Source organism: Eriocheir sinensis, chromosome 45 (genome assembly GCF_024679095.1).
Source record: "Eriocheir sinensis breed Jianghai 21 chromosome 45, ASM2467909v1, whole genome shotgun sequence".
Taxonomy (NCBI): domain Eukaryota; kingdom Metazoa; phylum Arthropoda; class Malacostraca; order Decapoda; family Varunidae; genus Eriocheir; species Eriocheir sinensis.
In genome coordinates, this window is record NC_066553.1 from 11,161,357 (window position 1) to 11,175,868 (window position 14,512).

The window sequence follows — 14,512 nt, forward strand, 5'->3', positions numbered from 1 at the left end:
AGTCTACCAGAAACATGAAAATAAAATGATGGAACTGTGGAAGGATGAAACAAGAAAGCCCTACACTGAGAATTATGACACCAGAGGACATATTGTTCAGGCAGCTCCAGACTACACGGTGCCCGAGCCACTACGAGAGCACATGGATATGGCCTGCATTGTCCACAAGGAAATAAGACCCATGATGACTGTACAAATATCCAGGGAAGAGCTAACAAAAGTCCTAAAACAACTGAAGAATAAAAAGGCGGCTGGACCTGATAAATGCAAGCCAGAATTTTACAAGGCACTGGTCCACAAACCAGACTGCATGGAAATAATGTTGAACTGCTTTAATGAGATCCTAGAAACTGGCAACATACCAAAGGAATGGAGAACATCTCATACAAAATGATACCAACACTGCTAAACCAACAGCAAAAGATTTGCGCCCAATAGCATTGACAAATTACACCTACAAAATATTTATGGCAATACTGAAAGACAAAATAGAAGACCACCTAAGAAGCAGTAATGAAGTAAATGAAGCCCAAGCAGGATTCAGCAAAGGTGCAAGAATTGAAGATAACCTTCTCATATTGCAATACTGCATAGAAGACAGCTATACAAACCACAAAGCTCTGATTGTGACATCCATTGACTATACCAAGGCCTTTGACTCCATAAAGAGGGAAAAGATCGTGGAAACCATGATGAAATATAAGGTGCACCCCACAATAATAAACACAATAGCCAACATCTATAAAGAGGATAACACCCTGATAAAATTGACAGAAGACAGACAAACAGAGATACCAGTCACAAGTGGTATAAGGCAAGGGTGTACCGGCTCCACCACATTATTTAAACTTATTACTTATGCCATCATGATGAAACTGGAGGAAGGCAGAGGCTTCAATAACACCAACATTCACATTAATAGCCTGTTCTTTGCTGATGATGGCCTACTACTGTCTCACAGTATAGACGAGGCACAACACAGCATTAGACTATTAACAGAAATAAGTAGAGAATGTGGACTGGAGATAAATAAAAATAAGAGCAAGATCATCATCTATAACTCAGAAAATAGTCCACAACAGATAGAAAACATACAAGTCTGTGAAGAAATCAAATATCTGGGCCTAACTCTACTAAACAACAGAAATATCTTTACTAAACAAAAGAAAATTATGATAGAGAAGGCACAAAAGCTGGCCAATCTTACATACTCAATCATAGCGAAAAGCTGTCATAAAATCACCGTAGGGAAAGCCTATTGGAAAAGTGTGTGCCTACCCTCAATTCTATATGGAGCAAATGTTATAAATTTTACTGAAAGAGATATCCAACAACTACAGATCATTGAAAACAGTGTGTACAGGCATATATTGGGAGCACCAAGATTCGCCCAAACCTGCACGCTGAGGTGAAGTTGAGCTTCAAGCATGAAGAAGAGAATAATGGAGGGTAAATTACTATATCTGAAATCTATCATAGACGCATACACCACAACAACACAGGAAAATCTAACAAGAGAGGAAGATAACAGAAACAACTTGTTAAAAGAAGTATATAAATTGGCAAAAGGAAATCAGCAAAATTGGATAAAAAACATCAATAAGTACTTAGAATGCTCCAAGCTAACTCTGAGAGATATTGGAAAGTTAAAGAAAGAAGAAATTAAGGAAAAGCTGAGGAGCTGGGACACAGAAGAATGGAAACAAGAACTCCAAAGTAAAAGAAGCCTTGAATTATATAAAATATACAAGCCTGAAATAAAATGTGAAGAACTTATATACGACAATACACCATCATCAGTTACACTCTATAGAGCCAGAACAAATAACCTAGCACTCAATGATAGGAAAAGATTCTACAATGAAGACACAACATGCATCATGTGCGGGGCGGAGGAGGAGAACCTCCAGCACTTCCTGTTGTATTGCCCGGGGTACCAGGGCGTGCGCCGGGCAGTGCAGGCGCCGCCGCTGCCGCTGCCAGCTGCTGCAGGAGAACATATCGCGCCGCTTGGATGCCTCCTCTTTACCGACGCAGAGAAAAATAAGGACAATATACACAGAATGTGGTTATTACGGGAAAAGAGAAGACAACAAAAAGAACAACAAGCTACAATGATAGTAACAGCAGTGACAGAAGAATAAATCAAGACCGAGAGAACACTAGGAGCTGCCGTTGCAAAGGCAATAGCTTCACATCTACATCTATCCGCCTAAAAATGCGTTCCATTTACGGCTCGAAAACCCGGACATGGGTCTGGGTTTATCCCCGAACCTGGTTCCGGGTTTTGTGTCAAATGGAAGATGCTATTAATAGCCGATATACTAGTGTTTCAACCATTAACTCTGGAAGAAATTGTAGACAGAAAAAACTATATCACAACAATATGGAACAGAAGAAAAAAGAAAAGTGAACAAAACTTAAAGACAAGAACGCCAATCAAGAATCCAGAATCCAGAATAAGACACAAGTGGGAGCCAGGGGCGGATCCAAAAAATCAATCTGGGTAAAATTTCATAAGTTAGCGACAGCCTCAAAACAGCCTTAAAATCCGCAGCTCCCGAACAATCAACGTATATGTGACAAATGAATTTTCTGATATATATATATATATATATATATATATATATATATATATATATATATATATATATATATATATATATATATATATATATATATATATATATATATATATATATATATATATATATATATATATATATATATATATATATATATATATATATATATATATATCGCCATACGTGTTCCCCGCTTTCTCGTTGGACTGGTTGTAGTGGAGTGTATATTGGCGCATACTCTCGAGCCGAGCCCAACTCTTCAGAGAAAAGATGACGGCCTGGGCCCGTATCCTCGACAACTATTAATACTAAACTTGGTATTAACTTTCGACTTTGGTATTAACTTCACTCTCAAAGTGTATCCTCAACAACTATTAACCTAATACCTACTCTTAACTTTGGTATTAACTTGAGAGTGCTGGCGAGGACTTCTAAACACTTAATAGTAAAGTTAATAGTGAAACCCAGACCCAGACCCATATCAACATGGCCCCCGGACTTCCTCGTCCAGCCCGCCTCCGCAATTTAGAGTTTGATAGGGCGCTTTGGAACTGTATAACGATGGTGAACTTGTCAAGACATACATATTAGACCGTGCAGGAATGGAGTATGTGACTGATTTGGTGAGAAGAGAGCTACAAGATCCAGTTCAAAGGGAGCATTCCCGCACCCCGGGGTTGAAAGTGATTTTGACTTAAAGGTACTTGGCTACAGGAAAAATGCTGCAGTGTTCAAGTGATGAGTTAGGGGGTAAGCCAGAGTAGTGTAAGCAGGGTGATTGTGGAAACTCTGGCCGCCCTCAGTGACCCGTAGGTAGTCGGGAGGTTTATCCAGTCTCCCCTTGATAGGGTGGAGATCCGTGTAAAGCAAGCAGAATTCTACCAACTTGCCGGTGTTGTGGGAGTGATAGACTGTACCCATGTGAAAATAATGGCACCAAAGGAAAACGATGTAGTTTATGTCAACAGAAAAAAATAAATAAACATAGCTTGAACATACAATTAGTGTTTGATGCCTTTGTTATTGATTAAAATGTGAAATATTCGAGTTAAGGAAAACAAAACATGGGAAAAAACTTTTATTTGTAGCAGAAAGGTACACACATGCAAATGAAAAAGATGACATTAAAATTGCATTAAAATGTCATTTAGAATATGATTTATAATTATTGCTGCCGGTTATTCATATTGAGATAATGGTGGTAAGAAAGCTTGTTAGAGACGTCTGCCAGTGTGAGGGAGGAGGAACGAAAGGTCGAGGTGACCACATCGCGAACATCATGACTTATGAGTGAAGTAAAACGAGGTTACTTGGTTTCTGTTTACAAAGTTCCAAGTGGAAAAACAACTTTATTGTGAATTCAGTGTATACTTTTCTGGAGTATTGTGTTTACTGAGTGAATTGGTGACCAATCTGTTGCTATTTGTGTCTTGCTTGAAGATATTCATCATTGGATTCAAAGCTATGGTATTAATGTGCAATAGTCATCATAACAAAATACGTAGTAATTAATTATATATGTCAACCTATTTATTTTCATGAGATCATGGTATGACCACTGAAAAACATAGCTTTTTATCTTGGCTCCATTACAAATTCAGTATATAATTACTCTATTAGTGGAATCTAGTTTTCAGCATCTTTTATTATTATGCCAATATTCTAAGCACTCAGCTTGCAAACATGCTTAGGTTTATGTTGTCAGTTTGGGTCGGACTTATGTGAACACTTTACCAAGTGACCTAAGATTACTCAATGCTACCATATAGGTATACTACATCTTTGATTGTGAGTTCATCAGAGAGCACTGGAGAGCAGCATGAGTCTAATTAGGTGCTAATGAATATCCTGCCTGCATCACAGACTACATAAAATGCAAATATGATCAGTGCCTAAAGGTGTTATAAGCTAATGATGGTAAATATATATATATATATATATATATATATATATATATATATATATATATATATATATATATATATATATATATATATATATATATATATATATATATATATATATATATATATATATATATATATATACTAATGTCCCTCCCACTTTTGAAGGCCAAATGACGCCCCTGATTGTAACAACGCATCTTGTAACACCCATGACTGGGTGCCGGTGCAAATCTCCTCATTTAACACCGAGAAATTAATCTAGGCTCTAGGGAACTCAGAAAAATCCAAGTTAGAGAGTGCTGGCTGTGGAGATTGAACCAGTGACCTTCGACATACAAAGCCATGTCTGTCAGTCGAGCCAATAAAGGTAAAGTTGGGACATACGCTATAGCAGCGGGTGGCCTCGGTGCTCATCTCCGTAACATTGGGCCTTGAGCCTGTGGTGAGAGGGAGCCCATTACCCCGGGACACAGGGCCAGTGTGACATCCGGGCTACCACAGTTTCCCCAGGTAGTCATTTATCGACCAGCCCGAGAGGGAGGATGATCAGCTGGGTGAGCTGCACGCCGACTGCCCAGGCCGGGATTCGAACCCGGGCCCGCGTAGAAGCCAGGCATGCTGACCACTAGACCACGGAGGCGTATTGGAGCCCAATCTCAAGTGAACCCACTCACAATGGCACACAATTTTTTTTCTGGTAAATTTTGTGCTTTGAATGAATTTGCTAATCATTTCTGTCGAAAAACAGCACAAATTATTTTTCACCCCTTCCACCCTAACCTCCTCAGTAATAAAAAAAAAAGTGACAAAATCATAGCCTTGAGGCAGTAATATTCAGCCCCAGCATCAAAAAATTATACTGCTGCCCTATGAAAGGCATCTCTTAACTCCGATGAAGTAGGTGGTGACTGGTGGAGCAGCTTCATTGTCATCCCTTGCAGTGGCAGGTGTCATTGGGCCAGCAGATGATGAAGCAGTGGCTGGTGTCATAGGGCCAGCAGATGATGAAGCAGTGGCTGGTGTCATTGGGCCAGCAGATGATGAAACAGTGGCTGGTGTCATAGGGCCAGCAGATGATGAAGCAGTGGCTGGTGTCATAGGGCCAGCAGATATTGAAGCAGTGGCTGTTGCCGGAGCAGCTAATGGTATCTTTTCCACAAGTAATGAACAATGTGCTGGGATGGTCTCTAGCAATACTGATAAAGTGTGTATCTACAAAGAATATGAATTTAAGGGTAATTAATAAATTGTTTTAATAAGAATATAAAAGTTTTTGCCCAAAACATACAGGCCAGTCAATATTTCACTGCTGCTTGACTGTTGCTGCTGTCCTATCCCTAGCACATCATGTCAATGCTGAATGGCTCTGGTACCCTTTCAAATACATGAGACGAGCAGCCTATGATGTCATACACCAGTTTATCTACCACAGTTAATGTCATAGTTATATAGGCAGGCGCCTGCGTATCTGTGGTGCCACATGTGTGGGGCACTCAGGTGCTCGGGAAAATGTCATTGTTACGATGGGGCAGGGGTAAACCAGTGTATGCTGTGAGGCCTTGGTGTGGAAGTTCCCTGCCTGAACTGTGCAGCTAATCCCCCATACAGTGAGGGCCTTTTTTACTCCCTCAGGGGCTGTGCAGCTGAGAGAGTGGTGTACATGAGTGTGAGTGTGTGAGTAAGTGTGTGCCTGTCTTGGCTAAAACCCTTCACTGGGGGAAGACAACCAAGGTATTTAGATAGATTGATAGTCATTGACAGACGAACATTAAAAAAATTTCTATATCAAATATGCAGTTCACTGCTATGAACTTATTAACTTTAAGCTGAAATAAAGGCATTGTGGCCAGTATAGCTGCATTCTGTGAGCACATAAAAAACTAATAATATATGTTTTACATTTAAAGACATAACAACTAAAAAAAATTACCAGTCTGCCGCTGCTCATTCTTGCACTTGGCAATGCAAGGCTTTGATTTTTGTTGTACGTTGTACCAACGCCTCTCACAGTCATCCTGCGTATGGGGTCCACTCCCAGGGAAGGCACTGTCAGGGTATAAATGTGAAGCAAGTTTCTTAATCGTTTCACTATGGCATGCTTTTTATTTCCCATAACTTCTACAATAACATTTAATACATGCTGTGATGGAAAGCTAAATCAGTACCAATATTTTATTTACATGCATCATAAGACATTAACTTTTTAGTTGTTATGAACATGGCCATAAATACTACTTTTCATTACCTACTTTTCTAAAATGCTTTTCGCTAAGTAGGAGGATATTACACAATACAGCTATACAAAAAAATTCAAAGCATTAATCTTAATTCCATTCTTTTGAGTACTTCTAACCTAACATTATATCACCAGAAACTGTTTGACCAATGCTATCAAAATAATATTTTAATCTTACTTTACCATTCTCATCAAATCTACCTATTCCGATATAGTCTTAATATAAAATATTTGTAAAAGTGTTGAGAGCCTGGCATGCCCAACCCACCCACCCCCCCAAAAAATCTAAATAAGGAATAAATAAAATAACAGGTAAATATGACTTGACTCTCTTATACTAACCCCCTTTCCACCCTAACAAACTTGGGGACCTACCATGTTAGGTTAGGACGTGTTTGGTAGGACATGTTTAGCAGGAGTTGGTTTAGTTATGTTAGATTGTTGAGGGAGTGGGGGTTGCAGCAGAAATGGTCATGATGATGCTATTCACATGGAGCAGTAGGAAAAAGTATGTCCTGTTTGGAAACTCTGTGGTGTTTGTATACAAAAATACCCATTTGACGAGGTTAGGTTAGTTTGCAAGTTACTTGAATCATGGATATGTGAATATGTAACAAAAAAAATAAAAGCGTTAACCTTAATTTCATTATCTTGAGTACATTCCAATCTAACATTATATCACCATAATCTGTTTGGCCAATGCTATAAGTATAATATTTTAATCTTACTTTACCGTTCTCACGAAACCTACCTATTCCCATATAGTCTTGACATAAAGTACTTGTAAAAGTGTCCATAGTCTGGCATGCCTAGCATCCCCCCCCAATAAAAATAAATAATAAACAAATAAAAATAAATAAAGAATAAAAAAAGGGCAAATATGCCTTAACTATCTATACCAACCCCCTCTTCCCCCCCAACAAACTTGGCATGTTAAGTTAGGATGTGTTCGGTAGGACGGGGCAGGTTTGGCACTTGGGGACCTACCATGTTAGGTTAGGATGTGTCAGGTAGGACAGGTTTAGCAGGAGTTGGTTTAGTTATGTTAGATTGTTGAGGGAGTGGGGGTTGCAGCAGAAATGGTCATGATGATGCTATTCACGTGAAGCAGTAGGAAAAAGTATGTTCTGTTTGGAAACTCTGTGGTTGTGTTTGTAAACAAAAATACCCATTTGACGAGGTTAGGTTAGTTTGCAAGTTACTTGAATCATGAATATGTGAATATGTAACAAAAAAATAAAAGCATTAACCTTAATTTCATTATCTTGAGTACATTCCAATCTAACATTATATCACCATCATCTGTTTGACGAATGCTATAAATATACTATTTTAATCTTACTTTACCATTCTCACAAAACCTACCCATTCCCATATAGTCTTGACATAAAGTACTTGTAAAAGTGTCCATAGTCTGGCATGCCTAGCATCCCCCCCGCCCAATAAAAAAAAAATAAACAAATAAAAATAAATAAAGAATGAAAACAGGGCAAATATGCCATAACTATCTATACCAACCCCCTCTTCCCCCCTAACAAACTTGGCATGTTAAGTTAGGATGTGTTCGGTAGGACAGGGCAGGTTTGGCATGGTTAGGTTTAGTTATGTTAGGTTGTTGAGGGAGAGGGGGTTGTGGCAGAAATGGTCATAATGAAACTATTCAGATACAGAATGAAAAGGTATGTTCTGTTTGGAAGGTCAGTGGTTGTGTTATTATGCAAAAAATACCCAATTGCTTAGGTTAGGTTAGTTTGTAAGCTGATTGAACCATGAATATGTGATTACTAACCTTGTTACAGCTTCTGCCACTTCAGTCCACGCTCTCTTCTTATCCTCAGGGGTGATACTCTTCCCATAACACCCTCTGATTATACGTATTTTTCTTGAATTTGATGTAAGAAGACCGTTTCATCTGGCGACCAATTAAACTTACTCCTTTTCTGCGCTGGTTCTCCGGCCCGTAGATCATTGGGGCAGATGACGTGGTTATGGTGCGGTAATTTCAGCAGAGCAAGTCGTGACGCGGGCATTGACGAGTGACGGAGTAAAAACAGCCTTTGAGGCTGCTTCTATCTGCCACAAAACTCAGTATTTTCTTGTGTTTGCCATTTATTATGTTTCTGTTGTACATTTATACATCTTTTCTTTATTTTTCTTTTGAAATATATACTTAATTCATGTCGGATGTTTACGTTTTGCACGGAGGCGTCCTTAGCAACGAGCCCGCCATAAAGAAGAAGAAGAAGAAGATAATAGTAGCCAGGGGCGGTATACACAAACGTTCTTAGCATCGCTAAAAGCGTCTTCTATTTACGCCACCAAAGCAACCATGGTTTGCCAACTATGGTTGGTTAAAGCAACCAGAGTTGGGGCAACCAGCGTGTCATAAATAGAACGCGCCGCCAGCTGTTCCAGGCAACTTTGTAAACAATCGGCAGCTCTCCACAAACTTTGACAATGGCGGCATGTAAAGACTTCGAGGAGTTCTTTCCAGCGCTGTGCGTAGCACTCTCTGAAGAAGTGTGCCACAATGAATCAACAGCTGACATGGTGCCTGAACTTGTTGGCAGTGCAGTTGTGGGCCTGACAGATATGTCGAGGTGAGTGAAACTACAATAATTACAGCAGCAACGGACAGATGCGTCCCCGGACCACGATGTATCCTTTCCATAGTCGTGCTATATTTGAAAGGTAGTCCCACCACCTACGAATGACTTAAATACTGTCTCCTGAAAGTGTAAAGACACTGCTGTACGAACGTATGGATCTCCCCAAATATACGCAACATGGTCACTTGGATATCTGACTTTTTTTTTTTTCTCTATCATTTCTTTCCTCGTATCTTCACAGGTACTCAACCCAGCTCCCAAGAAACATTGAGAATATGTTAATTTGCATGTAATTTCTGGCCACTCTTTCAAGGAGTGATCATGATTTTTATCAGATTTTAACACATTCATAATATTCTGCACACTAAACTGTGAGTGAGAGTTCATTTCATAATTATTTACAGTTATGCACCAATCATAACATTTAACAAATATTCGTGACAGCTGCTTTTAAGTTTTGTCACACATCATTAGTTTCCCCATTCTCAATCCCTCTAAAACTATTGATTTTCGATAAGAAAAAATCGGAAAACAATATGAAACTTGAGCTCTACCTAGTGAGACTATCAAACTTTTTGCAGTGAGTGCCATGTAGTATACATGTTAATAAATATATATCATACCTTTGTCCTTTAGTGACCACAGAGGGAAGCCTGAAAGTTTAATAAACTACAAAATTATCATATGGCCTTGGCCCACAACCATTGTGTCACCCAGAGCAGAGTTGTACCCAACCTATGTGTGCTAAACGATAAGTGTAGGTTATTTTAATTTGAGATTACATGCTGTCTGATATAGGTATCTGCCAAGAGTAGGCCTTCCCTCTTTTTGAGGGGAACTATGGCCTCTGTCTTGGGATTGAAGCTTCCTTACACCCATTTTTATTTCTTTTTCTTAAAATAATTTTATCATTATAGAGCAAAGACAGACATTATGATAATTTAAAGGTTAGCACTGGGTATGTAAGAATTACACATTCTTGTTTCATGCGATTGCAGAATACATCGAGAAAGTGAGGCATCGTTTGCTGATGAACTGTTGGCCATGGACGACAAGGACTTCTTTCAGCACCTTCGCCTGACCAAGCCTGCCTTTACATATTTGCTGGATAACATCAAGAAGGATGACACTCCACCGAGAACCCATGGCAAGAAGAAGGTATCTACCACTGAAGGTCTGTTGCTTACATTATGGTTCCTTGGCAACAAGACATCTTTTCGAGAGACAGCTTTTCAGTTTCGTAGGACAATCAGTGCTGTCCATCGACTGTTTTATTCCACTGTTCTCCTGATATGTGAATTGGCTAAGAAGGTAATCACATGGCCATCAGATATAGACATGACCCAGAATGAATTTGTTAAAATTGCAAATATTCCTGGCATAGTAGGGGCAATAGATGCAACTCACATAAATGTCCGACCTCCAGAAGATAATCAGAAAGACTATCTAGATCGCATGATGAACCATAGTGAGGTGTTACTTGCAGTGTGTGATGCAAAAATGCGATTTACTCACATATCAACAGGATTTCCAGGAAGCATTCATGATCAGCGATGCCTTGACCTCTCCCATAATTTAAGTGCAGCAATCAAGACACCACCAAATGAATTTTTTTCCAGGAATGAGTTACACTTAGTTGGGGACTCATGTTTTAAACTAGAAACAGCACTACTGGTACCCTACAAAGATATCGGCAATCTGACAGAGAAGCAACGCATGTATAACAAAAAATTGTCAAAATCTAGAGTAGTCATTGAGAATGCATTTGGTTTTTTGAAAGGGAGATTTCGTTGTCTGAAACACCTTGAGGTAGATATAGAAAATGTAACCTCAATCATTGTTGCATGTTGTGTGATCCACAATGTAGCCCTTATGTTTCCTGATAAACTCACTGTGCCTGAATTGTCTGAATATTGTGATGACACAGACAATGAAGAGCATATTTTTGATCCTCAGTCACATGCAGTAGAGAAAAGAAATTTCATATGTAACAATTTGCCTTAGACTACAGTATCAGCTTGTTGCTGGATTTCTGGGGTAGATGTAATAAGGCAGCAGCTCGAAAAGTGATCAGCCATGACAGAAGTTGAACTCACGTTCTAAGATTATGTGTATGCTAACTATGTAACCCCAGCCTCCCCACGTCACCTATTATGTATTTTTTTATTACTCTGAAAGGCAAATGAGTGTCAATAACTTTGTAGTGTTATCATAACCCAGTGATTAAATGTTATGATAACCTACCCAGTGGCCACTCATTTGCTTCTTATGAAGATGGAAATGAGTCCTTTAGATTCATTAGACACAATTTCAGCTGATAAATATTGTTTCTGCATAAATTGTGACATTAGTGCATCATGTATATGGAAGGAAAAGTATAAGGTGTGTTAACAGAGGAGGAGGATACAAGTAACTTACTAAAATAAAAGCCCTACTCATCAGTGGCACTGTGTACAAGTAACTAAATATAAATACCTATCAGGGAAGGATATTCAATAGGTTTGTATTTCATGCATTGAGTATCACATATTTATTGCATTAGATACTATAAAGTGTGCACTTTGGTTAATAAACTGATATAATTCATTCAATTGTTTAACCCTTAGGTAACTGTAAGTAGTAATAATTCTGCTGAATTATGATTTTCCGTTCTACAAATAATACTGAAAATTCTCTTAAATAAGACTCATTCCTTTTAAGTATATCAAACACATATTCCACTCCAGTGGTGAGAATCGAACCTGGACCTCCATCTACAAGTTAGGCAGTTTAAACATCAGGCCACAATGGAGTACAAAAGTAAGGCTACACCATTTGCTTTACTTATGAACTGGTAAGGGAGCCCCGTGGCCTTGTGGCAAAACTCCTGGTATTTTTTAGGTCTGGGTTTAATTCCCACCATTGAAGTAAATGTTACCTTAATTCCTTTGGCTTCTTATACAAAATAAACAGGGAACTACTGTGACATCCAGGCTGAAAGACATGCCATCATCATCATCTAGTGTGATGCCCTAAGTTTCCTTTTATGGGATAGTATGGCTTTTGAGTCACCCCCACTCTTGGGAGTTTTAAGCAATCTCTTTACCAATATAACTTTTGCTCCTTGCTCTACATATTTTCTCAAGTTCTTCTTTGGTATCCCTACTGGCTTCCCTTCACCTATCCCGTTTTGCTACTGTCTAAAGTACATGGTCAATGTCTCTCTGCTAATTATATCCATACCTTCTCAGTGTTGGAAAAAAAGAAAAAGATATGACATTGATTAATTACTAATAAATTATTTGGTGGCTAATTCAGCCCAACATCCAAAACATTTTTACACTTTCAGTCACTGTCAGATTCATGTCGCCTTTTCCGCGATTTTTTTCCATGCATGGATTCGTAATTGTCATTGAATCTTCGCAATTCCTTTATAAGAGATTCACTGTGGTGTGCCCTAACGACTTCACTATTCTTCACAACTTCTGCATGCGTCTTCAGCTGATCCACAACATCCTGCAGCAGTCGTCTTACTTCAGCATTGTGTGAAGGAGGAGTTACCCTTTGCCGTCGGCTCCTACTGGGGCCAGCGCCTGTCACTGGTGTACTGGCTTCAGTATGGGTACTTGAACCAGCAGATCCAGTAACTCCTGTCGAGGGCCCTGCACCTGCCACTCCTATGCCGGCTTCAGCGCGTACACTTCGTCCAGTAGGTCCAGTACCACTTGTAGAGGGGCCAGCACTTGCCAGTGCTATGCTGGCCTCAGTGCGTCCACTTCGTCCAGTAGGTGCCACTCTTTTGCCACCTTCTGTGGGTGCACTTAGAACAGCTGGTGGTGGTAGTTCATGGTCAGCATCCAAATCTTCATCAGTTGGTGCAAAAGCAATCATTTCTTTTTGCAAAGAACAAGCCTATGGGAAGTATACAGATTACTATTAAAAGTCTGTTAAGAAAAGGGGAAGGGGCAGGAATAAACTGCTATTATGAACACAGTAGTAGCACTATCAATTTGGCAATGCAAAGACAATAGATTTAGCACATACAAATGCAAGTAAGGTTCACAGAGTTTAAGGTAAAAGATTTAAATGTATGTACAGGAGGAAATTTAAATGTAATTCTTAACCTATTTTTATAGACAAAAATTTGCATTACCTACCATTGTTCTACCACTTTCAAAGAGGTTCCGTGGTTCAATGCTGTGGGAGCCCCGAAGGAGACCATGGAGAATGTCAAAGTGAGAAGGTTGAGGGATTGGTGGTGCCCCTGTTTTATTGACATTGTCTATGTATTTTTTGTATGCCTTCAACAGGTTACTCCACTTCTGCCTGCACTGTAATGCTGTGAAGTTCCCATGAGGCAACTGTAATGCAAGATTATGTATTAGTGATATTGCATAATATAATATTCATATCGTCAAAACGAGGAGGCCACTATATGATTTCGCATCAAATTCCATTTTCATACAAATAAACTGAAACAAGTGACATTTGTGCTATAAGTGGTGTTAAATCATATGCAGTTCTCAGGAATATGAATTGAGACAATTCTGATAAAGGTGAATATTAGCAACATAATAATCTCTGCAAAACTATATTTTTACCTGCAACAGGCAAATCAGGCACTTATGATGAATAAGGAACATAATTTGAGCATCAGACTAACAAACACTTTAATGGTACACAATCCATAACAATATAACTTTCATGTTGCTAACAGTGCAATATCCTCAAGTATACTGCAAAATGCCCAATGTGCTGCTAGTTCCACTTCTTGTTAAACCGTGAACACTGCAACTGTACAATGCATGCATTAATGTGACAGATGAATGTGCTGTACACAAAAAAATTTTGATACCTTTTTATTTAGCTCACTGGTAATTTTGCTCCACACCTTAATTTTCTTAGTCTTATTGTCATTCAGAAGTGAAATATGTGCTTCAACAATCTGAAGAAAAATTTCTATTGCTAATGGAGACCAAACAACTGGACGAGGACCACCATGTGATGAACTGCCTTGAGTGTCATGCTGTGAAGCTGATAAAGACAAAGAATTTAAGCATTTATAATTTTATGCATCGCAAATCCCAAACTTGGATATGGATATGGGATTGCATATGGGATAAGTCCCATATGCAATGCAAACCCACACATAAATAAAGGGTGCAAGTTATGGGGACAGTGAACTCTATGAATTTG

At 39.0% G+C, this 14,512-nt stretch overlaps 1 long non-coding RNA gene across 1 annotated transcript; it reads right to left on the minus strand.

Moving 5' to 3' along the window:
- Positions 1 to 4,639: 4,639 nt before the first annotated feature.
- On the minus strand, positions 4,640 to 8,750 carry LOC126980745 (uncharacterized). Its single transcript, XR_007733497.1, has 3 exons — positions 8,518 to 8,750; positions 6,423 to 6,538; positions 4,640 to 5,704 (listed from the first exon to the last, which is right to left on the minus strand). It is a non-coding gene; the product is annotated as an uncharacterized LOC126980745 (long non-coding RNA).
- Positions 8,751 to 14,512: the final 5,762 nt, after the last annotated feature.